Source organism: Rhipicephalus microplus, chromosome 2, assembly GCF_043290135.1.
Source record: "Rhipicephalus microplus isolate Deutch F79 chromosome 2, USDA_Rmic, whole genome shotgun sequence".
NCBI classification, from domain to species: Eukaryota; Metazoa; Arthropoda; class Arachnida; order Ixodida; family Ixodidae; genus Rhipicephalus; species Rhipicephalus microplus.
The window spans coordinates 16,073,504-16,100,769 of NC_134701.1; the positions used below are offsets into that span (position 1 = coordinate 16,073,504).

The 27,266-nt window shown below is 44.4% G+C and overlaps 1 long non-coding RNA gene across 1 annotated transcript; it reads right to left on the reverse strand.

Annotated features, from left to right (window-relative positions):
• Positions 1-24,845: 24,845 nt before the first annotated feature.
• On the reverse strand, positions 24,846-25,719 carry LOC142796056 (uncharacterized). The gene is made up of 2 exons (XR_012893513.1): positions 25,470-25,719; positions 24,846-25,407 (listed from the first exon to the last, which is right to left on the reverse strand). It is a non-coding gene; the product is annotated as an uncharacterized LOC142796056 (long non-coding RNA).
• Between the last annotated feature and the right edge of the window lie 1,547 nt (positions 25,720-27,266).

Here is a 27,266-nt window from a genome sequence, read left to right on the forward strand (position 1 = left end):
TGGCGGAAGAGGACGCGAAAGCTGGCGACTAAATATAACTTGACCGCGGCAAATAAGCAAAGGGGGCCAGTTAAAAAGCAAGTGAGGGAAACAGAGACGCTCATGTGGAAAGAGAGGATGGAAAAGAAGGGATCGCTGGGAATCTACAAGGCAAGCAAACAAGAGATCCGGAAAGAGAACTTTTATGACAACAATAAAGGTAGTGCGTTGCTCTTTGAGGCGCGGGCTGGCTGCTTGAGAACTCTAACTTACAGGAGCAAATATTCGTCACAGGATGAGACATGTGTTGGATGTGGCATAAATAAAGAAACAATCGACCACATAGTCATGGAATGCCAAAAGATTCAGCCGGATAGAATTGGGGGGAAGGTCACACTTCCTGAGGTGCTGGGCTTCGCGGTTGATAAAAGCATTAACTGGTCAGCAGTAGGTATTACTAAGCAGCGGCTGGAGTATTGGTGGAGGAAAAGCAGAGAAGTCGATAAAATAACATCCCAGCCAAGAGTAGCGGCTGGGCAAAATTAAAAAGACATCCGAGTTGAGGGACAGAATTTAAACTCGAACTATTAAGGTAGGCTAGATGGCGCATGCCGTCACCCCGATTCAAAGGGGAGGCATTTAATCATCATCATCAATCATCATCATCATCATCATCATGGAAGCGACGCATTGCTGCTCTCGGCCAACGCAGCGCGAAGGTTAGTTTGCCAGCGCTTCAAGCACAAACTACTCTTGTGCAACCCCTGTTTATAGCCATTTTCGTTGCTTTTCTTCTTCTGCCTGAGCATATTCTTGCTTTGGCCGTCGTTCTGGCGCATGAAGTATCGCTAAACATGAGCGCGTCATCAGCGGGATGCAATATACGCGGTAAACAGCCAGTTTTGTATTGCGCTCTCGCAGTTTTATTGCCTTTAGATAATTGATTTACGAAACCACTTTCTGCTTATGAAGCACGCCGTAGTGGAGGACTCCGGAAATTTTAACGTGGACTGACATCGATTGCCTTTAGATAAAAGAGACTAATGTTTTCATGATCACTAATTTAATAAGTCGCAGAGTGGCATATAAGCGGCTCACATTTCTCCACCAATATGCTAGCGTTTGTACTCAATAGTAACTTTAGTGAAGTCGTACTCTCACTAAATAAAACAATATTACTACAAACTTAAGCACCTTACGCGCTCTCAGCTGATATATTCTCCTGAAAAGTGCAAGAAAATGTGTGGTAGTGCACAGAAGGAAAGACCTATCTATCCTAATCATGCCCAAGAAATAAATGTGAATTTGTAATGAAGGTGTGGAAAAAAATATAGACAACAATCGTTCACGGGAATAAGTTAAAAGTTTATTTGGTGGGGCAGCACAACGACCGTACTCCACAAAAGCCATGCATATCAATCACTTTCATTTTTTTTCTCAAAGTGAAAGCAGATGGAAAAAGCTGAAATAGCTTGAAGAGGGCCTTGCCCCATTATGTACTTATCAGCGCGTGCGACAAAGAGAATGTCTCCTAAAACAGCCCAATAGATGCTAGAAAAATATTCATAACTACAAATAATCATAAAGAGATGCTAAATATTTTCAATAGCACACTTGGCATAAAAAAGTTCACAAAAACACATGAACACCCAACACATATTGTTCACACAATAAGTAAAGACACTGAATCAGAAGAAATACTAAAAATGACAAATAATAGACACATTTCCGTTCAAATAACGTGCATTTTTATAGAGATCTACAGATGTTCTCGTAGATCATATTAATCGCACTGTTGATGGTACGCCAATGACCAAAGTCACCATTCACAATTGAATTAAGCAGAGTTGCCACTTAGTCAAGGGTTTATTGCTATAGTATGCGTGGCGAGTGGCAACATACTATTTTGCTTGTTTTTCAAATCTGGCATTCTCTTGTATTTGGGTCAGTGAAACAGAAAAAGAATATTCAGAAAGGATTCATACATCAAGTTTAACCTACACTCGTAAAATCCACACAGGAACAATATTAAACTTTTAAAAATATTCTAAAGCAAGGAAAAAATATTTAACAGCAGCGGCTTATCTTTAAGTGCTTTGCTTTCTGGCGTTTGCCTGCTCTGTCTGTATTTAGCCTCTTAATGTAAAAATGAAGTCGTGTAACAACATAGAATTGTATTATTTTTTGAGAGAGCATTGAGACATGGCTTGGGCACCCAACCTCTTGCCAAAGCCTTGCTTTCACAATGGTCAGCACATCTAAAATGCTGTCTGCATGGAGTTGTTCACAAGAAAAGCAGCCCGTGAAAAAGTCTTCAAGCTTCTTTATGAACCGAAATAGGCAAGCACTTGGGTAGAGGAGTCCACCGTTGTCACGAAATAGTGTCAACCTTGCAAGCTGAAAGCTTTCGTCTGGGGCAGGCGCGGTAAGTAGTATCAAACAATCTTTACAATTTCTTTTCAAAATGCACTTTCGTGCCACGTAGCCAGCAATGCAAAATATAATTCTCGAGTCGCTCCTCGCAACATGCTGGCTGTGGTCCTGGGAAGGTATAACCAACGCCTGCGCATTCGGAGAAGAGCTCGGTGCCAAATCCATGGCTGCTGCATTTTGCGATGTGTCTCGTGGGCTACTAACTTCCAAAAGGGAACCTAGCGTGCCCTCTTCGCAGTTTCCTTTACTGACACCTTTAACTAAACCATAAAATGACATGCAGTTTACTGTAATCAAAAACTGAGTTGGTGTTGGATGATCATTACTGCCAGGAGATTGCCTGATAATACCGAAAAGGTTTTCCAAAGGATCCTGGCTAGTTTTTGCAGTCATTAGGTATTTAAAGCCAACACTTTCAGTGAGATAGTCAAGCAACTCTAGTGTGCTCGAAATGGTCACACGTAGGCCAGGAGCAGTGGAATTTCTCAGAAAGCCTCCTCCACCTTTCGTATATGCTGTTTCCATGCTTTGAGGTAGGACAGAAAATCCTGCAGCACTGCTGTTCCTGATGAACACGGTCTGAGGGCTTCAGCGGGGAACCGCGATGTCATCACTCTTATGAGCTGGTGGATTTTGCTGAAATATGCAAAACAGCTGTTTTCATAATTTTGTAGTTTACATTGCATGATGCATTCTTCATAGTTATGAGCGGCGCAAAACACACGAGGCACAAAATGACGAAAAACACAAGGACGTCATTTTGTGTCTCGTGTGTTTTGCGCCGTTCATAACTATGAACCAAAACCAACTCGCCCAAATGTCAGTGCTAATGATGCATTCTATTAAGATATAATTTTCTTTACAAGTTGGTTATATCAGACATTTCACTACCTAATTTTAACCAGCATATGACAAGAGACGACTCACCTGAAGAACTCTTGTTACATCCATCCTTCCAAGTGTTGCTTCCAACTTGTCTTTGTGTAGGTGGAAAGCTTGGAGGACTTTTGTCCCAAAAAACTGGAAGGCATAGCTGACCCTCATCTTCTCAAATGCATTAGGATCCAGGTGACACCGTGTTATGCCCGGCATCACTTTAAGGGTCACGTTGGAGGAGTCTATTTTGTGAGCTTCCCTTACATGTTGCATATCAACCTGCAATGAAATTAAGTGGACCACATTGAAATGCACCTGGTTAAGCTTGGAGATAATGTAAGCATATATGAAATCCAATGTGTGATATGCGTAAAAAACATCAGACTTACATGACCTGCAGGGGTGTTGAATCCAGACTTCAGCAGCGAGTTCCGTAGGCATTTGATGAGATGTGGGAAGTCAGATATAAAATATAGGTGCCGTGATGCATCACTGGGGTGTTCAATTTTCGAAGTAGTAGAGTCAGCTGTCGCTTGGATCCCAAGTACTTTCCACATATTTCTATTCCAACTTGCACCAGCGCAAGTAATAAAATCCACAAAGAGCCCTTTCTTTTCAGCTAGTATGGTTGCTTCAATGACAACTTTGGCGAGTGTGTCACCTTTCATGTTTCCATTTGTAGCAAGATAACCAATAACTTGACTCCATTTGCCTTGAAATGGGACGAAAAGGATAACCATACCGTGGTCACATGGTACACCTTTGTCCTTGGAAGTTGTAAATGGACCCAAATCCACAAAACCCTCAATTGCACCCGACTTCTTGACTGAAAAATGTTCTGACAATTTCAGTTCGTCGATGAACAATCCACCGTGTTTCTTCCAAACATCAAGCTCCGCTGTCTTTTCCTTTAGCTGCTTTAGAACTCTCTCACTAAAGCCAAACACAGTGCGGTATGGATGTACATAGCGCTTCAGGGTTGATTTACATGGAAGGGCTAGGATGTTACTGCGACGAAGGTGTTCATACAGGTGAGGGCTCTTCATCTTCATGATTAAACAATCTAAAACCCAGCTTTTCGTATAGCGCAACCCATTGGGTTTCACTCTTGAAGCTGCAAAGCACTGTCGTACAGCTTCCTGCTGTCTTGGTGGAAGCCTTGCAATCTGTGCTTCTAAAGTTTCCGTTTTAATAGCAGCATTCCTATTTCGCATTTGTTCCAGCTTCTTTTTCACACTTTTCAAGCGAGAAAACAATCTAGTGTTTCTTCTGGCCAGAACACGCAACTTCAGCGCTGAATATTGGCAATTCCTTGTTGCTGTTCGCTTTACCCAGGCTCGTCGGATTTGCAGTGCTCGTTTCGAATAGCGGCAAGACACACATTGTGCACCTGAAAGAAAGGTGCAGTGAATTAGGTTGCAATAACAGGCAAGAAATCTTTCGTAGCGACAAGAGTTATAGCTGTCATACTAGTAAAAATACACATTATAAATACCTCTTTTATCAACCTGTCCAAGACACTTAATGCTGAAGTACATTTCGTTGCATGTAACCACATGGTCCTTTAGCTTCTTCGTAAGAAATCGTTCTTCATAGTCTTCGTGAGATATTGCTCCAACGAAAATGCACATACGATCACTTGTTTTCGGCACTTCTTCTACTGTTTCCTCTGTTTCCACGGTGCCTTCTTTCAACAGGCTACCTCTGATGAACACCTTGCAGTAGCTCGCAATGCGTGACTCAAAAAACATCACCACTTTTTCCGATCGTACTTCATTCTTCGGTGTCAACACGGACGTGCAGTACACAATGCCTTTGTGATCTGGAAAGATGTGCTTAGTCCAGTGCGGCGATGGTACCTCAAGACAGCTAAATAACGACATAGACTTGTGGTCTTCCTGCGGATTTTCTGAAGAAGAAACTTCTACATCGATGGCCAGCTGTTCGTCTTCTGGCCTCGATGCTGCAGCGTCTGGATCCGGAGTATTTACGGCGTTTGTGTGCAACACCATCGAGTTGCCACTCGTGCACAGCCGCCGCTTCACTGGCAAAGCATGACTCTCAGACTTCCTTTTACGAGGCGGCCTTTCTTTCACTGCTTTTTTTGGTGAGATACGATGGCAAATTTGGCAAAATAGTGGGAACAGCGTTACTGCTCAACATAGGCCTCCCGCGTGGGATCTACACTTCTTTACCGCCGATGGTGTGTACATAATCGCGAATTACGTACCGAGGCTCGAAGTGGAGTTCACAAACCGCACTTGTGTTGTCGAGTGGCTTGTCCGCACGGTGTAAATTATTCTCCCACAGTCTTCTGAGTCTCTCATCCCTGGAGACGACGAACAGTGACGGTTTTGGAGCACCTTTCACGTGAACGTAGCCCGTCTGGCGTTTGTGTGCAACACCATCGAGTTGCCACTCGTGCACAGCTGCCGCTTCACTGGCAAAGCATGACTCTCAGACTTCCTTTTACGAGGCGGTCTTTCTTTCACTGCTTTTTTTGGTGAGATACGATGGCAAATTTGGCAAAATAGTGGGAACAGCGTTACTGCTCAACATAGGCCTCCCGCGTGGGATCTACACTTCTTTACCGCCGATGGTGTGTACATAATCGCGAATTACGTACCGAGGCTCGAAGTGGAGTTCACAAACCGCACTTGTGTTGTCGAGTGGCTTGTCCGCACGGTGTAAATTATTCTCCCACAGTCTTCTGAGTCTCTCATCCCTGGAGACGACGAACAGTGACGGTTTTGGAGCACCTTTCACGTGAACGTAGCCCGTCTGGCATCCGGGCGCATAACCATGGTTCTGGCGACGTGGTGCCATTCCGCACTAAGTGTCGATGACCGCGAGGTGTTCACTACCAATCTACTATATTCACAACTATAAGAACTGAAAAATGGAACGTATTGACAAAGCACAGCTCGGCCGTAAACCTGCAGCGACGACGACACACAGCCAACACAGAAGCGGAGTGAAAAGGTGAAAACTCCCATTGCTGACGATGGTAGCGCCGCCACGCGGGCACTCGAGAAAACAAAAACTCGTTGACAATTTTTGCGCCACGGCAACGTACCCTCTCCCCATAGAGTGGGCTCAGTACCCATTATTATAGAATACTATAGTTGAGGGGCGTGACCGCGCCTCACCGCCTGATGCCTTCTGCGTTGCCCGTAGCGGCGGCGCTGCAGTCGAATAGTACTGAGAGAGCCGCGCGCCGCGCGCAGAAACTGCTATGCGCTCCGGCTTCTCCGGTGCGCTTTTTTTTATGTATATTTCTTCGTACCTGCCCATCATTCATGTATAGCACCTGATATTATAACCCTTGAAGTATGACATGCCAGTGTACCGAATTTTAGCTCAATAAAAGTCTTTGTGAGAGATCGAAAATTATTTAGAAAGGGCGTGTCTTATTCTGATTTCTTCTCCCAACTCTTACTTCGTTGAGCAGGCGTCTACAATATTAAGAATAACTGAGTTGATTTATTCGAAGTTAGCTGCCTTAGAAAGCTGTGGGATCGAAAAAAATACCGTGTCGAACGCACACAGAACCAGGAGGTTGTACATGGAGGGGCGAGGAAGGGAATCTGAACGCCCTACACCACCAAATGTTTTCGTAGTTTAACTTTTCAGGGTATACTAAAATATTTACACGTGTTCACAGCGACCACCAATTGCCAAAGTTAGTCGTTCTGCGCACTCTCCTCCCCTCAAAAAAAAAAAATCGCATGTAGCCCTGCGCCGAACGTTTACAGTTTCGACAGTATGAGGTCTCAAAACTTGTTCAAGTCTGCCGTTGTTGAACGAAACAAATTCACGGCGTGAAAAGAAGGCTGGTCTAAACAGCATTGCATGGATATTTTTAAGCGTGTTACACTTAAATGCGTGTACTTTTGGATATATATATATATATATATATATATATATATATATATATATATATATATATATATATATATATATCCACGAAAAAGCGCCCCGGAACGCGTTATTCGAAGGTCGTAAGTTCGATTCCTGCTCACGGCTGGTTATTTTTTCACCCACTCTTCTTCTTATTTACATTCCATTTGTACTTTCCTTATACATTCCTTGGCATTACTGTCTGTTAGATCTCATTAATATTGGGTCAAAACACGGAAAAACGAGCCCTTAGGTATACACTTCTTTCCCTTATATATATATATATATATATATATATATATATATATATATATATATATATATATATATATATATATATATATCCGATTCTGCCCACGGCAAGTTGTCTTTTCACCCTCTTTTCTTTCTTCTCATTTACATTACAGTTGGCCTAATAGCTTCCCCTATACCGTCCTTGGCATTATTGTCTGTTTGATCTCATTAATATTGTGTAAAAACACGAAAAAACGAGCCCTTAAGCATACACTTGTTTCCTTTATTCATTAACGAGGGTTTCGCACTGGCAGACTTGGTGCCTCTAGGTTGTATACGGGGGACTATTGGTCGGCTGCCAGTTAGAAATAAGTTCACGTGCTGCGTGACGCCAAACAGGCTCATAAAGAGTGTACCACACTCGCCGCCATGGCTAATAGTGGCGCTGACTAACACTCCCCAGTTTTAATTGCATAGATACCCAATAATGTGGCGGGGGGGGATGGCTGTCGTGGTAGCTCAGTGGTAGAGCATCGAACGCGTTATTCGAAGGTCGCAGGCTCGAATCCTGCCCACGGCAATTTGTCTTTTCACCTACTTTTCTTTCTTCTCATTTACATTACAATTGGCCGAATAACTTCCCTTATACCTTCCTTGGCATTATTGTCTGTTTGATCTCATTATTATTGTGTAAAAACACGAAAAACGAGCCCTTAAGGATATACACTTGTTTCCCTTATATATATATATATATATATATATATATATTATGTGCGTGCTTACTGTGTACATAGATACAAGTTATATTTTTCTCAAAACAAAATGCACCACCATCTGCCTACACTTTTGACACTCAATAAAATAACTACACCTATAATACTAAATATTGTCATAAATTTTCTCGTCTGCAATGGCGTTGCGCCAATATTATATTAGGAAAACAGTACAATTTAAGCTGTCGATACAAAATGAGAACTGGTCACAGTGAATTTACGCAGAGTAACGGACGGGCTATGTATACTATACAACTGGTACTCTTTAACATGTTCAATATTACCCATTTCGTATGGAGGTCTTGACTAGGAAGTACAGGCGTTCTTTTAGCTCGGCTCCCTGGCTCGGCCTCCTGGAGCTTTCACAAAAGAAGCAAAGTGAGCGCGAAAGCACGCGGTTAAAACAAGAAAGCCTTTGAGAATGCATTAATTAGTATCTTCCGCAAAACTGGGATGATAAAACTAAGTCGTCACCGATATAAATGTGGTGACAACTTTACTTATCATCGGGGTTCTCATGAAACAATATAGGGCGTGTGGACTTATATGAGGAAGAGTGATCAGGATATAGAAACTGCCGACAAAATGATCGCATGATTTATTCGCGGTTTTGATACTTCCCTGTTTTAGCCCGCCAGTAGCCACTTATGATGTAGCGCCACTCAAAGCGCTGCTTGAGTGAAAAGCTTGGCGGATCCGAGTAAATTCTGGTTGTACTACATGTTTTTTTTTTGTCGGCAGGCTCTTGAAACAGTGAATGTCCCGACGCAACTTCTGCGTGTCTGCATATTTACTCGTTCACTATTGCGCTTAGCAGGTGTGCATACACTGATAAAGGCTCTGAAACGCATTAAATCCGCTAAAAACAAGCAAATAAACGCTTTTGCGGGGCTACTCGTGCGCGCTCTCAACGCAGAGGCTTTTGAGATCTTCAGTACCATGCAACCCCAGCGCTGCCACTACTGTCACCCGCTGGAGAATCAGCCGAGATACGGCGCGGCCGCCTCGTTCACTCCACTGCCCCCTTCTAGTACACTGTACCAAGGAGGTTGGACTTCGTGCGCTGTTGCCAAATGTTGGAAAGAAAAAAAAAACCAGCTAGATTTTAATTAAAAGGTATCTAGAAGTAGCTAAAAATCCACCAAAAAGCTAAAAAAAGTACAGAAGCTTGTTTTTTAAACATTTTATGATATATTCTATACGGGCAACGAATCTACTAGCAATTGTGTTATTTCACAGTCTAAACAGAGCTATCAAGGCTGTGTTCCAATACTCACCATTAGACGGCTAAATAGACAGCTAAATGGACAGCGGCCACCTTAAGTCCTATTCCAATTCTCACGTAGCCGGCAAAATAGACAGCTCCGAGAAGACCGCATCGTAGACAAATACAATGCAGGCTACTTTGCTGTCTAAACAAGATGGCGGCTCAGCGAATCACTCAGATATGCTCAGAGAGATCAAATCTCGCCGGAACGGTCGTCTTCACACAAGCTGACGCTTCTCCAGACGCTGAATGCGAGTAACGTTTATTTGTCTTTGGTTTCAACACGAAATAAGCCAGAAGATACAACTGTTACGTTTGTTTATTTTAGCTTTTTTTTCTCGACGCAAAGTGGTGCATTGTCGCCTAAAAGCCGTCTAAATGTGTTCCATTTTTCGGACAGCATGGGTTCGATGCTGTCTTCTAAGCAGTCTTCGTAGACTGTCTACGTGCTGTATAAGAATTGGAACACAGCCCAAGTAACACACACTTGTCTTATCTTAGTACTTCTGGCCTGCTTCTGGCTCCGTGTGTGTTCGTGTGGCTTGAAGCTGTTTTCTCATGAAACAAAATATCAGCAAATGGTCAGCGGTTGTGGTTCACCACCTCTATTTTTTTTTAAATTACCTTTTGAAATCAGGTCACGAAATCAAAAGGGTTGGTTCTTTTCTTTAACGAAACCTTAACCATCAATAAATGAAGCTCCAAGTACGATTCACCACCCGCAAGTACGAAGACTAGGCAAATGTGTGTACTACCCATCATTTCCATGGTCGCTGAATAATCGCAACGCCAGAGCCCCGCTAGTTAATTTTGGAAAACATTATGGCGTAGATTGTCTACGTGTGGTCTAAGAATAGGTGACTATTAAAAGAGCGAGGGATTGTGGGATGCACCGTCTGCTACCGGCTTCCGGTTCGAGAAGAGTAGACGACAAAGAACCACTTCGCCGCAAGCCTCAGATACGTGGAAACTTGGGCATGTTGGTAGGACATAACTGAATGTAGGAACAGCGCAACCTAGGCGTAGTTCGTTCGTAACTGCGGAAGCAAAAGAACAAGTGGAGAAAACAGCACTGACTTTCAACAAAGATTTATTATCTGAGTAGTGTTCATATATAGGCGAAAAAATGGGAAAATTGGGCATGCGTAGAAGGGCGCAGGAACAACCACTTTTTGAGCATTGCGAGGTATTAAGCAAGCACAACTCGCAGGCCGCACGTGAGATAATTGAAGCCTATCAAATAAATAAGTTTGACGGTAAATGTGTAAGTTGCCCATCGGTTGCGTTGTTGCAAAAAGAGATTACGTATCTCGATCTTTTTTTAAGCTACATGTGTGGGAGTGAGTGAGTGAAAATTTATTAGAAGGCAGAGAGGTCGGCCTGAGCTTGTTCGCTCTAGCCTGCTACTCTACACAGGGGATAAGGGAAAGGGCAAAGAAAGAGGGATGAAGGGTGATGATGGGGATAAGAAGAGGTGGTGCGTATGTACAGTAGCCACTTAGTATAGTACCCTACAGTCTAGTTTCTAGTCCAGTGCTTTTTATAAAGTCTAGAATAGCCTTTGTAGCAGTTTTTGACACTGTTTGGTCGTTCATTGCTGACAATATGTGACTTTCACTTAATAGTGTTCGTCCAATGCTTGCCAACGTTGCAGTTAGCATTTCTCTTTGTGCCACGTATAATGCACAGTCACAAAATATGTGAGCTATCGTTTCGCGCACTTGGCAGCGTTCACAATTTGGGCTGTCCGCACGGCCGATTAGGTGGGTGTAGTAACGAGTGAAGGCGACGCCCAGGCGAATTCGGTGCAGTATGTTAGCATGTCTTCGGCTGATTTTATCTGGAAGACGAAAAATCATACTGGGGTCTGTTTCCCGCAGGCGCTTGTTCCGGTGATCTGGTAGCAACCAGTAAGTGGCAGCGCATTCGCGCATGAGTGATCTCAACAATGTGTTGACGTCACCTCGCGAGTAGGGTACTGTGACGTACATAGGAGCGTTGTATATTGCCGCTCTTGCTTCGCTATCGGCTGTTTCGTTGCCAACCAGGCCGCAGTGTCCAGGAATCCATTGGAGTGTAATCAAGTGACCACCCCTGTTTGTTAGGTCAAATGATTGGACGATTCCTAACGTTAACTCGTAAAATTGGCCTCTTCTTAAGCAAGAATGGATAGCTTGAAGCGCTGATTTTGAATCAGACAGAATCGTCCATTTACGCGGTGCTTGGTCGTTCACAAATTTTAAGGCTTCTTGTATAGCAACAAGTTCTGCAGCTGTCGAAGATGACCTATGATCTAATTTGTACTGTCGGGAAATGCCGAGTTGAGGGATCACGAAGGCTGCAGCTGAGGCGGATGAAGTTACGGATCCATCGGTGTAAATGTGCACAGAGTCACTGTATCGGTCATCTAAATGTGCCAAGGTGAGTTGCTTGAGGGCAATATAAGAAACATGTGACTTATACGAAATTCCACGTATGTGAAGGCACACCAGCGGTTTAGTCAATGTCCATGAAGGCACTGCAGGGATTACGGCAGGTGCAAAGCCTGACGGGATCATGTGTCTATGCGTATCGAGGCATCGCGAATAGGTACAGCCTGGTCGGTCCACTTGTAGCGAAGATAACGGGTGCTGTGCATGTCGGGTCAGCAGACGAAGGTGCACTCGAAGAGGCTCACAGGACGTGTAAACCTGTATAGGGTAGGTGCGTGACTCTTCTATAGTGCCAGAGGTAGATGTGCACCGTGGCAGGCCAAGGCATATTCTCAGTACTCGTGCCTGAAGGCTCTCTAAAGTACGAAGGCACGTTGCCCGCATGCTGGGAAGCACAGGTGAGCTGTACCTTATATAGCTTACAAACATTGCCTTGTATAACTGCAGAAGACTTTTCTCCGAAGGGCCCCATCTCAGTCCTGCTATAACACGAAGAACATATACAAAACTGATTAGTTTGTTTCTCAGCACAGTCACATGCTTTGACCAGGACAGGTTGCGATCAATGACGACCCCTAAATAGCGGTGGTGCTTAACCACGGGAATCACTGCTCCGTGAGCGAAGATTGGGTACCGCGACATTGATTTTTTCGTAAATGCCAATGCAGCACATTTTGCTATTGAAAGTTCCAGGCCCTGACGACGTAAGTACTTAAATGTTATTGATGTGCCTTGTTGTAGCCTTGCTCGCAGTTGTGGTCGCGTTGCTCCAGATGTCCATATGCATATGTCGTCCGCATACGCACTGATTCTGACAACGTCGGGAAGCTCAGCTTCAAGGCCAATAAGTGTTATGTTAAAAAGCATGGGGCTCAGGACGGCGCCTTGCGGAACTCCACGACTTACGAGGTGCCTGGCCGTGTCACCATCGCATGTCGACATAAAAATGGTACGTCCTCTGAGATAGCTCCCTATCCATGCGTGTAGTCGGCCACCTACGCCGATGTCTTCAAGTGCGTCAAGAATGGCCTCATGGTAGACGCTATCGTACGCGCCCTTTATATCTAAGAAAATGGCCCCTACCAATCTCCGACGTTGTCTTTCCTTTTCAACAGAAGAAACTAGATCTACAACACCATCTATAGATGATCGACCTCTACGGAAGCCATTTATAAAATCTGGTAAGCCGACATTATTCTCCAGCAGCCATTCCAATCTTGCCAGCACCATGCGTTCCATCACCTTACCGATGCAACTGGCTAGGGCAATGGGTCTATAATAAGACAACTCGTGTGAACACTTGCCTGGTTTCAGTAAGGCCACTATGCGGCTGCACTTCCAACTCTCTGGTACTGTCGCTGTTTCCCACGTAGAGTTGTAGAACGACAAGATAGTCTGCCTTGCTTCCTGGCTGAGGTGATATAGAGCCGAATAAGTAATTCCGTCAGGCCCTGGTGCGGACGACTGTCGGGACGTAGAAATCGCAGCGTCGAGTTCGTGCATTGTGAATGGCAAGTCGAGGCGATCGTCGCTGGATGGCGGTGAGGCTAAACACGAAGGTGATATCGATGAGGAGGACATACCTACGAGTAAGTGGCAGTAATCTTCTGCAACCTCTACTTCAGGTCGACCTTGCTTTAGAGCCAAAGATCTGAAAGGGAACAACTGTTGAGTGGGCGTCTTAAGGCTTCGGACAGTTTGCCATATTCGAGACAGGGGTTTTCTGGGATCAAGAGAGCTACAAAAGACCCTCCACCGTTGCCTATCGAGCTTATCGAGGAGTCGCAATACATGTCGTTGTGCTTGGCGTGCTGTAGATAGGTCAAATGGTGATTTCGTCCTCCTGTATTTTCTCTCTGCCCGGCGACGAATTGCACGAATGTATTCATATTGTGCGTCAAGTTGTGATCTTGGTAGCGACACATTCACAAATTTCGTATGAGTTGTTAAGGCTGATGCAATTAGGCTTTCTATTTCAGATATAGATTGAATGTTCCCGCACTGAGCATTTACAGAAGCTTGGAATCCTGGCCAGTCTACGCTTTTCGCAGGCCGGGGAGACGAACGATGGAAACCTTTAAGCTGTATATATGTAGGGAGATGGTCACTTCCATGTGTTTCAACGTCTACAAACCAACAGGTGGTAGGCAAGAGACTTCTGCTCACAAAACATACGTCTAGACATCTGCTGTACGATGCGCGACGGAGGTAAGTAGGTGAGCCATCGTTAATGGACATAATGGCTTGATTGAGCACAAAATTGGCAATGTCCCGGCCGCGGGTGTTCATTGAGGCAGAACCCCACATGGGATGATGGGCATTAAAATCCCCAACTAATACATGTGGTCCAGGGCAAGCTTGGAGAACAGACAAGAGATGGGGACAGTCCACGTGGCTTCTAGGAGGAATGTATCCACCAATGATTGATATTGAACGTCGCTTGTGCTTTATAGATAGGCAAATATAGTCGTTAGAAGCATGAGGAGCCACGGCATGTCTCACGTACGTTAAATCTTGACGTACGCATATAATTACTTTGCTCGCATTTCAATCATCACGTGACCACAAAGGGACGTATCCGGAAATACGAAACGACGACATCATATTCGGCTCACATATTACAACCAACGGAAATTTGTATTTAAACATCCGTTGTCGAAAGTCAGACAATCGGCTTCGCAAACCCCGTGCGTTCCACTGCATTATGGCCGAGGTGCGCACACGTTCATCGAAGAAATTCGCCATATTGTTTATGGAAGGGTCAGCAGTAGCGGTTCCAGCACGTTGAGGATCTGCACTGCTGTTTTCGCTCCTGGTGTGTGTAGCTCGTTGAGAATCGCACGAATAGATTTTAATAGATGCTTCAGCATAGTTTGGCTCTTCTCAGTGTTTTGCCTATCATTTTCCGCCCTCTTTGAAGTTGCAGCCCATGATGTGGTCTTTTTTATTGCTCCAGTCGGTAGCGAAGGCCACTCAGTATCTGAAGCATTGGCGTGCAACGCGGGCGTTGGTCCACTTTCTGCCTCCCTGGGACGTGGTGCATACAACATGGGTGTAGCGGCCTGATAGTACGTACGCGTATGTTCATCTGTTGCTGATGGTGATGCATCACTCCTATGTCCACTATGCTTTCGCTGGTGCCTACGTTTTGGACGACGTCTGTGTCGGCGGATGGACGTGACTGCCTCTCTGTGTGTCGAGTTGTCTCTGACCATCTTCCGCAGGACGCGAATTTCTTCTTTGATCTTCGGGCACTCCTTCGACGTTGCTTCATGAGCACCAGAGCAGTTTGGGCATTTCAATGGAACAGCAGTATCGCAGTTTTCCACCTTATGAGACCCGCCACACCGCTGGCAAGTTGTCTCACTTTTGCACACTGCGCTGACGTGTCCCAACTTGCAGCACTTGTGACACTGCAAAGGCCGTGGCACGTAAGGGCGCACGGGATGTCTCACGTATCCAACCTTCACGTTAGGGGGCAGAGTCTCAGAATCAAATACTAGTTTGATGCAGCGAGACTGCCCGAAGCGGCGTATGGTCACGATTTCGACTGTCGACGTCACAAGATTCTGCAGGTCAGCGTCTGTGATGTCTACATGTACATGCGATGTCTACATGTGTACAAGCTACATGTGTATTCGTTTTCAGCTCATTTAACAAAAGACAAAAGTTTTGCTGGCATTGTATCGCAGTGGTTATTCCTGCACCCTTCTACGCATGCCGAATTTTCTCCTTTTTTCGCCTATATATGTACACCACTCAGATAATAAATCTTTGTTGAAAGTCTGTGCTCTTTTCTTTACTTGTTCTTCGCTTCCGTAGTTACGAAGTATCTACTTCTATAGGTTGCGCTGTTCCTACATTCAGTCAAGCCTCAGATTATTCAGGATTCGCGCGCGCGGTCGCCCGTTTATCTTCGTCCTGATAAACCATGGTCGGTTGTTCAGCCGTTGGCTGCTCCAACTCAAGTGTGAATCGCAAACGCATGGATCGATTGTCACGAAACGAAGAAAGAAAAAATGAGGCGGGCCGCGGCTGTGAAGAGAGCCACAGCGACAGGTAGCCATTGAGTACGGAACGTTGAATCCAGAGTGTTTGAAAACAATTTTATCAGAGATACGTGTGTATCCCACACGGAAGAACGCTTACGCATGAATATGTTGCGAATAATATATTGAGAAATAAATTGTCGCGCAGGCACGCCTAGCAAATATATTATGCACGGGAACGCACGGGTGAAATCTACCTGCCATACGAGATGAGCGCCGGCCATCGCACCCATATATATGAAAAAAAAAAGGGAAAAGCTTCACTCTAAAGTAAGTTTGCGCGAAGCGCTGGACGAGTGCATCTGCGTTTATTTTGGTCAAACTGTGCGTCAGGACGGCACACAAAGGAAGAAATGCGTAAGCTCTGGGTTTATTTTATTCGGCGCCATCTATGTGTGACTGTATTGTTTATGTGCCGCCGTGCCTTGCAGCTTGATCAAGATCATCGTTTAAATAAGAATCTGGCTTCGACTAAGAAATGCATCTTATAGGGCACAGAAGGCGAGAAAAAAATATATCTCAATGTGCTCAGTAAGTGCTGCGCTTCATGCCGATTGACAGACGATGTCGGCTGAAGCAGCGATCCCGAAGTGAACTCTTAGCACAGTGCTACAGTCATCCCCATCCCCTGAGATGTTTAAAATAGTGGTTTTTCATCTGCAGTAACATATCATACAATGAAAACTGTTTTTTGTACCAACTGATCTGCTATAGTCAAACTGACAGTACCGTTAAGTAGCATAAAAGCATTGCAGATCATTTTAGCGCGATAAAAAAGTTTCCTTACCGTTCATGGCTTTCGCAGCTTGTCATCATCACAGTCGCGGTTAGAAAAAACAAAAAAAAAACAACTTCTAAAGCACTGACATCGCACGGAGAGGTGTTCTTTTTTTAACGAAGCAGTACAAAAATGCGCGCGTGCTGCTGCTAACCCGCGTGGTGCGTCGAGCCGGAAGCCGTCGTACCCCACAGTTCCTTGTGATTGCCTATATCACCGGTCGCCTATTGGAACACAGCCCAAGAAGCGACTGATGTTGACACTACTAAATTGTCCTGGAAGCTTCTGGCGACCCTCGGGCTTCCTGCGGGTCGCCAGAACGTCCAACCTGAGAAAAATGAACACCAACCCGAAGTGCGCCGCGGGGGGGAGGGCATAGAGTTTCCCACAATACTTACTAGAGGGAACTCTGGCGCTAGTGTCTATGGGAGCTGCAACACACGGCGCTTCAGCGAGCATGGGAATGATGGGTAGTACACACATTTGTCTAATTTTCGTACTTCTGGCCTGCTTCTGGCTCCGTGTGTGTTCGTGTGGCTTGGAGCTGTTTTCTCACGAAACAAAAAATCAGCAAATGTTCAGCAGTTATGCTTCACAACCTTATTCTTTTAAGCTTACCATTTCGAATCAAGTCACTAAGTTCAAAAGGGTTCGTTCTTTCTTTCAAATCAAAACCGTAACCAGCAATAAACGAAGCCGCAAGTATGATTCGCCGCCCGCAAGTACGAAGACTATGCAAATATGTGTACTACCCATCATTCCCATGGTCGCTGAACGATCGCAGCGCCAGAGTGCCCTCTAGTTAATTTTGGGAAACTCTAAGGGGGATTGATTGATTTGTGGGGTTTAACGTCCCAAAACCACTATTTGATTATGAGAGACGCCGTAGTGGAGGGCTCCGGAAATTTTGACCACATGGGGTTCTTTAACGGGCACCCAAATCTGAGTACACGGGCATACAACATTTCCGCCTCCATCGGAAATGCAGCCGCCACAGCCGGGATTTGATCCCGCGACCTGCGGGTCAGCAGCCGAGTACCTTAGCCACTAGACCACCGCGGCGGGGCAACTCTAAGGGGGAGGGAGCAGTCCGAGAAAAACGAGCGCGCTCTGGCTGTCTCTGGCAGCCCGTGGGTAGCCAGAAGTCGAAAATCGAAGAGTCCCACTGGCATATGCTGCATGCGAGCGACCGGAAGTCGCAAACCCGGAGAGTCACATCCGGATCTCGTTATCAGCGAGAACTCTGGAGACCAGCGCCGATCAGCTGATCGCCGCTGGCTGAGTGAGCAGAGCGAACCGAGCGCGCCGTATTTATTGTTTTGGTCCGCTCTCACACAGCGTTTCCAGCAGCGTCCAGGAGTTCGATTCAAGCGACGAACAAAAACTTGTCATGGCGCTGATGCGCTATGCCATGGTGTCAGCACGGGCAGCACAGAAACCTCCAAAGAAAAAAAAAAGCTGGTGGTGGGTGTGACCGTCCCTTCACTCGCGAGAGTTGGTTTCAATTGTTTTCAAATTGGTTTCAAATCAACTGTCCCGAATTCCTGGTGTAGCATATACGAGCGATCGGGATCCTCGCATGAGTGAGTTCATCGATTCACCAAGTCCCGGATCACTCGCGGACGTCCCGCGGACGCCTTGGCTCACAGGAGCCTACGTCACATGCACGTCATCTAAAAATCCCGAGCCAGCCCGAGCGGCCTCGGGCCATCTGCGCGCTTGATGCTGACTGGATCCGCTGTGGCGTCTGCTATGCCAGGCTATGCCATCTGCTCCCTCCATAGCTGAAACACAAGCCACAACTCTGACCCAATTCCAACCTAAACAGCAGTTAGGTAGTGTATTATACCTATTTTTGTTGGGATGCAACTTACTGTAAGTGAATTACTAAATCGCGTGTGCATCGTAGACCGGCGCGGTCGTTCTACCGCTGTTTCTACTAGCGAGTATAACACATGTTTGCCCGACCTTCGGGAATACGCATATGCTCGACGTGGCTCAGAACACTGATGACAAGAACTGGGTGCGCAAACGATGTGAAATCAAAAAACATGTGAGAAGCGGACAGAAAAGCAAAGAGATAGCAAGAGCGCATCGAAAATTTCCCGTGTCTAACTTAAATGGCTGCACAGCATGCGCACCGCGCTGTCGTCTGCTAGCTGCCCGAAAGAAATCGTTCGGGCGATCCCGGGCCGCCCGCAGGCCAATGCATGTTCGTTTTCGCACGCGAAAAACGAACATGCATCCGAGTGATCCCGGACGAGTGGGCGGAGCTTCCAGATGGTCCCCGAGAAAAACGAATGCGGCGCCGGCGTCCGGGGTCGTCCGGGACGTGTAAATCGATGAAGCTCAGTGGTATCGCAGCGTACGGAGATGGACAGTGCGACAGCACGTCAGCGAACGGTTTCTCCTGAGGCAGGGACTTCCAAAACAACGGAAGAGGATGATCTAACGGATGATTCAGAAGTGTGTGCAGATATGGATACGGACTCTCATAAGGCCCTGAAGCGAACCCCATCTCCCCCATCAAAAAGTCCTTCGCGTAATTCAAAATCAAAAAAGTATCATTCCAAAAAAGAATTCTTTGAGACCATGTCTAAAAAAGACTTTTTGCTAAAGGACATTTTGGACCAAGCAGTTTCAGCTACAGTTCTGTCATCAAAATAGGTTCACTAACAATACTACAGTGGAATAGAAGATATATTTTTTCTGAAGCAACAGACCTATCATACCTTTCTTCACAACTTTCTCCGGATATTATATCACTGCAAGAAACCTGGCTTTCAACCGGCCAGACGTTTTACGTAAAAAAGTATCGGCTATTTCGATTGGACTGGCCTAGCAGAGGCGGTGGACTTGCTGTCTTGATAGCAACTAAGTTTAGCCACAAGGCTATGATTTCTTATAGCCGGTGTATGACTCCTGATGGTGAAATTTTCATAGTAGACATAATATTACCCGACGGTTCTCCCTTCTCGTTTGTAAATGCATATTTCCCAGCCGGGGTGCAAGACGCACGAAGTCTAGACGATATGTTCCCTACCTGCAGAAAGGATATAAAAATTACTGAAGACTTCAATTAACATCATGTGGTTTGGGGTTTCAAAACAGATTTAAGCGGAAAACGTTTGTGAGAATGGGCTATTGACAAGAATTTATCTTGTTTAAATTCGCACTCTGCTACTTTTGTGTGAGGTCTCTCTACATCTGTAATAGACTTGCCGTTTCCAAGCTCATCTCTAAATATATGTTCGTGGCAAACTTTATATCGTGCTTCTTACAGTGACCACTTGCCTATTCGTTTTGACCTCAACTTTCTGAGATTACTTGTCGCCGAAAAGGTTGGCTCAATTCTCAACTATAGAAAATTATAAAAAGGCTTGAGGGCTACTTGTAATCGCCGCAAGGACATGCAAGGTGACATAAGGCCTATGAGTGCAGTATTAAAAAGATAAGTAAAAGATGCAACTTTTGAACTAAACTCGGCCACACGAGGTTTCTTTAGTCCATGGTGGACTGAAAAGTGCATGAGTAGCTATAGAAAACGTTAAGCTGCATGAAAACAACTGCTGGTCAACCAATGTCCAAAAACTTGGTGTGATTCTAAATTCGCAGCAGCAGACTTCAAACGCGCAATAAGTACAGCAAGATATGGTTGTAATATGAAACGATACGATTATCTTTCTAGGGCTAAAAACAAAAAAAGTGCTCTTCAGACTTTTAAGATCATGAAAGATGTTAACACCCGCTGGAAATATTGACACTTCCGTTCTGTCCCCCCGTGAACTCTCTGATTTAGTAGGAAATATTGCGAAAGGGCTCCAAGACAAATTTTCGTCAACTATACCACTGCGCATTGTTAACCCAATGGTGGGCGAGGATTTCGAGGAGGTTACTTTAGATAAGCTGGCAGGGATAATAAGGCACTTATCTCTTTCAGCACCTGGACCAGACGGGGTAACCAATGCAATAATAAAAGTAATAATCGAGATATCTCCAGCTTAAGTACTTAGTCTGGTAAATTTATCTTTGACAAAAGCTTGGATACCTGCGGAATGGAAGCTGTCTAAAGTGATTCCACTTCTTAAAAAGCAGGAAACAGGATTCACAATGTAAGGCCGATATCACTCACGTCTAATCTGGTTAAGATAATTGAAAGAGTTTTGAATTCCTGGGTAATAAAATAAATTGATACTAACTAAATCTTCAACCCCAGTCAAATTGGTTTTTATTTGTTTATTTATTTGCAAAATACTGCTAGCCTAAAAAAGGCTGTAAGCAGGAGTGGGAATACAAAGATGATATATATACATACTGCGCAAAAGAAAGCGATAACGGCATGCTTCACACTAGGTACTCTTCTACAGCAATAATATCATCAGTTATATCGATCATCACAGCAGTAGGTAACTACACTGTAACCATTATATTCTAAATGCCAGTAATACATACATGGAATAAAAGAATATATGTATTTCCTTACATATAAGGTGACGATACATAAAAGTAGAAACACACAAGTGAACATATACAAAGAAGATTAGTAAACTCGTACATTTACACAGTCGTCAAATGAGCCTGAAGTGTTGAAATGAAATCTGCTGTGGTCATGCGTTCCACGACATCGGCTGGGAGCTCGTTCCATTCCCTTACTGTTCGTGGGAAAAATGTGTTGTGAAATACATCTGTTCGGCAGTTATAGTCTCGTAGTTTTTTTTGAGTGATGAGAACGTGTGATTCGCTTACTTACAGGTTGAATGAAATGATCCCTTTCTATTCCTATTTTATTATGATAAATTTTGTATAGGTACCCTAGTCTTTCCGTGTGGCGTCGTAATTCCAGGGGTTCCAATTCAGCCCTTTCCACTAACGTACCTGCCGATGTCCGCCAGCTGTACATATTAAAAATAAAGCGTACCGATTTTCTTTGAACACTTTCCAAGTGGACAATGTTCCTTTTCGTGTGAGGGTCCCATACTATCGATGCGTATTCGATTATTGGTCGGATAAACGTTTTATAGGCTAATAGCTTCATATCTTGAGGAGCTTGGCGCAAAGTTCGTCTTAAGTATCCTAGTTTAGTTACTGCTTTTTTCTTTATGTAAGAAATGTGCTCATTCCACCGAAGATCCGATGTGAGTATGACACCTAGGTATTTAAAAGATTTTACTTTGGATAATACGCTTCCATTTAAGCTGTAGCTAAGCTGTAGCGGTGAATTCTTTCTAGTTATCCTCATGAGAACGGTCTTTTGGGGGTTAATTTTCATTTGCCAGGTTTCACACCATTTCTCAACGTGCTGAAGAGCTTCTTTTAGTTGGACGTGGTCATGAAGGTTGTCAATTCTGTGATAAATTACGCAGTCATCTGCGAATAGTTTAATTTTGACCGGTACCTGGTCAACTATGTCATTTATAAATATTAGGAAGAATAACGGCCCCAACACCGACCCTTGTGGAACGCCCGACCCGACAGCTGCAGGAGTTGAGCAAACATTATCAATTGAAACACATTGCTGTCTGTGGCGCAAGTAGGCCTCTATCCACGATACTAATGCAGTATTCTTTAGAATTGCCCTAACCTTTATTATTAGTTTTGAATGCGAAACACAATCAAAAGCTTTTTGGAAATCCAAAAAAATCACGTCTATTTGAGATTGAGCATCAATAGCAGCAGCAAAATCATGCACGGTTTCAAGGAGTGCCGTCACTGTAGATTTACCTTTGCGAAAACCATGTTGCCTATTATCAATAAGGTTGTTCTTTTCCAGAAACGACGATATGTGCGCGAAAATTATGTGCTCTAGCGTCTTTGAGCAGGAGCACAGTAGGGAGATTGGCCTGTAACAAGTTACTTGGCGCGAGTCCCCACCTTTCGGTATCGGAATAATTTTACTGTACTTCCATTCTGTTGGTAGTTGAGCTTCTGAGAGCGATTTTTTAAATATTAAACATAAGTACTTGGAGCACCATTCAGCGTACCTGACTAAAAAGGTGTTGGGTATGCCGTCAATTCCAGGAGTTTTCTTTGTGTCCAATTTTAACAACAGTGACAGCACACCTTCTTCGGACACAAAAATATCACTTATAGACGGAGCATCTTTTGCAGGAATGAAAGATGGGTCACTAGCATCATCCTGTACAAATACGGAGCAGAAAAAGCGGTTAAAAGTCGATGCTAATTGTAGTTTATCCGACACGTTGCCACCGTTCACAGTAAGGTTTAACTGCGATTTTTGCTTTGAGGAAAAATGTCTCCAGAATTTAGCCGGAGCCGTGTAGAGAAAGTTTTTTAATGTCACGTTGAAGTAGTAATTTTTAGCTTCAGCGATACTGTCCCTAAGAGCCAAGCGTATGGCACACAGTTTCGATACATTCGCAGGAGAGGGGCGTTGCCGGCACGTTTTTCTTATCCTTTTCGCTTTGCGCTCAAGGCGAACAACTTCCTTAGTAAGCCATGGTTTTGAAAATTTTTTTATGCTTTTACTTTTCATAGGGACAAAATCTTTGATACACTTAAGAACGAGATTTTTGAAAAATAGCCATAACTCATCGATACTGCAATCACTTGATTGATAGAAAGAAAGAAAATTTGAGAACGATTCATCCATTGCATCCAAAATGCCCACGTCATTTGCACGTGCGAAAACCGGGACAACACGCACTTCGTTTTTCTTTTTAGGCACATGGCCAAGATTCAGTGTCAATGTAATCAACTTATGATCCGATATTTCATCGAGAACGGCAACTACGGGTTCTTTACTAAGCAGGTTTCTGCTAACGAGAAAAAGGTCTAGGATAGAATTCGCTGAGTTGCTGATGCGAGTTGGCTCTTTGACTAACTGAGAAAGGTTATGAAAGAAAACTAGATCAGTTAACTGTTCTGCAACAGTGCTAAGAGGCTCCGGAATTTCGTTACTCCAATCAATGGATGGCAGATTGAAGTCACCAGCTATCAAAAAATTATTGATGTGGACGACGTTGTCACATAAGAATTGGTTTAGTTTCTCGAAGAATGTACTGTTGTCATTTGGGGGGCGGTAAAATCCACCTACTACTAAGCTGCATTCATTCAGGCATATTTTAGCGATGACACATTCAACACCAGCTATAGGGGAAAGTCTGTTTATATGTAACGTATCTTGGTAAAGAATGGCAACTCCTCCCCCTCGGGAGCTTCTATCATTACGAAGGATAGCGTAGCCTGGCGGGACGATTTCAGAATCGGATATGTCATTGTGCAACCAAGTTTCCGTAATTACGACTACCTGAGGTTTATACGAGAGAATAACACTTTCCAGCACGTCAACTTTATTCACAATACTGCGAGCATTAAACTGGAGGCAAAGGAATGGTTTATTAACGACCGCTGGTCACTGTTCGTTTCTAGTATTCTTGCGCTGAACAAGAACTCTCATTTTTTGGCTGTCATCCCATTCAAAAAGATTGTTTTCAATTTTAATTTTATCGTGAATCAGCTTAACTTTTTTACCAGACTTTCTGATGTCAGTTGTGCTCTCCCACAGGTTTCTTCTTTTCTGTCTAGTGCACGCGGAAAAATCCTCTGCTATAGAAGTTCGCTGTCCTTTTAACTTATAGCCGTTTTTCAAAACATTAATCTTTTCGCGGTAGTCAAATAACTTTAGGATTACAGGCCGAGGTTTGCGACTATGACTACGGCCTATCCTATGAATCCTTTCGATAGACGTTATTTTTGTGCCTAGTACCTCTTCGAAAATACCTTTCACAACACTTTGCTCAAGGTCTGCTTGTGTTTCATTCTGTTTTTCTGGAACGCCGAACACCAAAAGGTTGTTTCTTCTCCCGCGGTCCTCAAGGTCGACTAACTTTTTTTCCATGTCCTTCACTTTCTTGTCCAGAAGGTGGGTGACTGAGGAGACCTCTTTAATAAGAGAGGCTGTCGAGTCGACAACCTTAAATTTCTGTTCAATTTCATCGAGCCTTTTCTGTATCACCTTTTGCCCCGCTAGAATCTCAGTGAGCAATTCTTCGGTGGTAGGACCTGGGTTTGATTCTATATCACCGCAAAGAATCAACAAAGCACATGCGAAATCCTGCACAAACATAGCTATAGCACTGAAACACTCTGGGCATGTCAGCTGGATAAAACAGCGGTTACTGGATTTACAGGAAGACGCAGTGTTACAGACCTGCATGTAGAACAGGAACGGATTAGTTGCCATGTTGACCGTTGGCCAGCTGACACACCCACTGAAGGAAGCCGTGCGACGAGGTACATTTAAAGCCGGGTCCGGTGACGTAGACCGCGCTGCACGTGACTTGATCCCATCTTCAGTGTAGTTTAGCGAAAACCATACGCTGTCGCAGCATGCCGCCGTGGTTTCATCGGTAATGTTCGTTGTTGCTTGAGATGCGCTGGCTTTGGTCACTCCAGCAAAAAGTAGAATCTGCATGTAGAACAGGAACGGATTAGTTGCCATGTTGACCGTTGGCCAGCTGACACACCCACTGAAGGAAGCCGTGCGACGAGGTACATTTAAAGCCGGGTCCGGTGACGTAGACCGCGCCGCACGTGACTTGATCCCATCTTCAGTGTAGTTTAGCGAAAACCATACGCTGTCGCAGCATGCCGCCGTGGTTTCATCGGTAATGTTCGTTGTTGCTTGAGATGCGCTGGCTTTGGTCACTCCAGCAAAAAGTAGAATCTGCATGTAGAACAGGAACGGATTAGTTGCCATGTTGACCGTTGGCCAGCTGACACACCCACTGAAGGAAGCCGTGCGACGAGGTACATTTAAAGCCGGGTCCGGTGACGTAGACCGCGCTGCACGTGACTTGATCCCATCTTCAGTGTAGTTTAGCGAAAACCATACGCTGTCGCCGCATGCCGCCGTGGTTTCATCGGTAATGTTCGTTGTTGCTTGAGATGCGCTGGCTTTGGTCACTCCAGCAAAAAGTAGAATCTGCATGTAGAACAGGAACGGATTAGTTGCCATGTTGACCGTTGGCCAGCTGACACACCCACTTTTTTAGATCTGTTTGCTCACCATGATGTACGCATGTTGATTTGGAGAGCCGAATACAACTGGCTAGGCGTCGGCGCCAATACAGTGTATTAGTTACACTAGATTTGGCTAAAGCGTACGAGAGGGTTGAGCATTCAATTTTATCAAAACAGATGGAACATCAGCACTTTCCCAACTACATCACTGCGTGGGTTTCGGAGTTTTCAAGAGGGAGAAAATATTACTGCTTTAAAGATGGGTACTCATCAATGGATATAAGCAGACACGTGGCGTACCACAAGAGGCTGTGCTGTCGCCAGTTTTATTTAACATCTTCTTGAACTCCACTCCATCCACTGAGGATATTCAGTTATATGTGTACACGGGCGATATTGCTTTCTTTGCAAGTAATACCGATCTTGAATCCCTATACCAGAGTCTACAAAATTACCTCAATATGATAGAAGGATGGCTCAAAAACATTCACATGACGCTTAACGTAAAGAAAAGTGCGCTGCTTGCATTCTCGTTTCTGCAGCCTATCAACATCTCGTTAATATATAGTAATGAGCTCATTCCGCAGGCAAATTACCCTAAATATTTGAACATCCTATATAATATTACATTAAATTGGAGAAGCCACATTGATGATGTGTACTCCAAGGCAACACGCGCCATGGGGTGGCTACGCAAGCTCGCAAACCGTAAAGCGGAATTAAGAAGAGATGTGCTAATAATGATATATAAACTTTATGTGCGGCCTATCATAGAGTTCGGATGTGTATTGTTTTCTGGCAGTGCAGCTTATAAAATGAGACCTCTAATACTGCTGGAAAGAGAAGCGTTGCGTTTGTGTCTGGGTCTCCCAAAGTTTGTTGCAAACAACGTGTTGTATATGGAAGCTCGCTTACCTTCTCTGCTAAACAGCTTGAAAATTCTTACTGTGCGAGAATTCTTAAAGATATTCAGTTCACACCAAAGACGCCTATTTCACGTTTTCATTCAAGAACCAACTTTATTCTTCAAAACACATTGGTCGCGACTACACACCCCGCAAATCATATTTGCCCAAGCGATGCTACAGCAACTGGATGTAAAAATCAAACATACTGGTCCAATAGACAACCTAAAGGCAATGCTTAGCATGCAATTTGATTATGTATTTCCTCATAACACAAAAAAATGGCACATAGGCACTTAAATGACCAGTTAGCAGATTATCTTGCTCACCCGAAGATTGACATTGTCACTGCGGCTGATGCATCTGTGTCAAAAGAAGAGGCTGGGGTTGGCAACTTCTCTCCTTCTTTTCATCGGTCCTTTTCGATGCGACTCCCAGATTATACCCCTGTATTCATAGCAGAATTATGGGCTATTGATCTTGCCCTATGCAAATTGCCCTCGAGCGAATAATCAGCAGTGATGATTACAGAGTCATTCTCAGAATGTAATACACTTTCTGCGGCAGCAAACGCAGAGTTGATGAATACGTTTCTTCCTTTATTACGGAAAACCGTAAAGAAACTGGATTTGCTATGGGTATACCAGGCCACCGCGGA